This window comes from Elephas maximus, chromosome X, assembly GCF_024166365.1.
Source record: "Elephas maximus indicus isolate mEleMax1 chromosome X, mEleMax1 primary haplotype, whole genome shotgun sequence".
NCBI lineage: Eukaryota > Metazoa > Chordata > Mammalia > Proboscidea > Elephantidae > Elephas > Elephas maximus.
Window position 1 is genome coordinate 66,492,897 of NC_064846.1, and position 640 is coordinate 66,493,536.

At 37.2% G+C, this 640-nt stretch overlaps 1 non-coding gene across 1 annotated transcript; it reads left to right on the forward strand.

Annotated features, from left to right (window-relative positions):
- The first annotated feature begins 533 nt into the window (after nucleotides 1-533).
- LOC126069795 (U6 spliceosomal RNA) lies at nucleotides 534-640 on the forward strand. Its single transcript, XR_007516063.1, has one exon. It is a non-coding gene; the product is annotated as a U6 spliceosomal RNA (small nuclear RNA).

Sequence of the window (640 nt, forward strand, 5' to 3'; positions counted from 1 at the left end):
TTATATAATAACTGTGTTTAGATAGAATGATTGTCAGCTAAAGTCTGGCCTAGGTTTTGAGTTGGGGTGGTGGTAGAGGGAGGTGGTCTGATGGCTAACAGTGGACAGCTGACATTGTCTATGTATAGAAAAGGGTTAGTAATACCCATCTGAAAAAAAAAATTTCCAAGTCCAGAGACAAATAAATACATCAACATTTACTTAAACATATGCAACTCCTGCCATTAGTTTGGGGAGGAAATAACACAAAGCCTCCTTTGTTTGGCGTGAGACTTGATTTTCTACAGTAGTCTTTCAGAGACTAGGGGGTCCTTTGGCCACACTATGTCTTTGAATCCTCTAAGTTGAGACGGTAATGTCAAAGGGAAGGAGATGGACATTGGCTGCAAAACTTTCCATTTTCAGTGCACACTAAAAGCTCAAAGAATGTAAACAGTGTCACTGAATTGTACACGTACAAATTATTGAATTGGTCTATGTTTTGCTTTGTATATTTTCAACAACAAATTTTTTTTTTAAATTTTTGGCAATATGTGCTCACTTCAGCAGCACATATACTAAAATTGGCAAGATACAGAGAAGATTAGCATGACCCCTGTGCAAGGATGACACACTAATTCATGAAGCTTTCCATATTTTT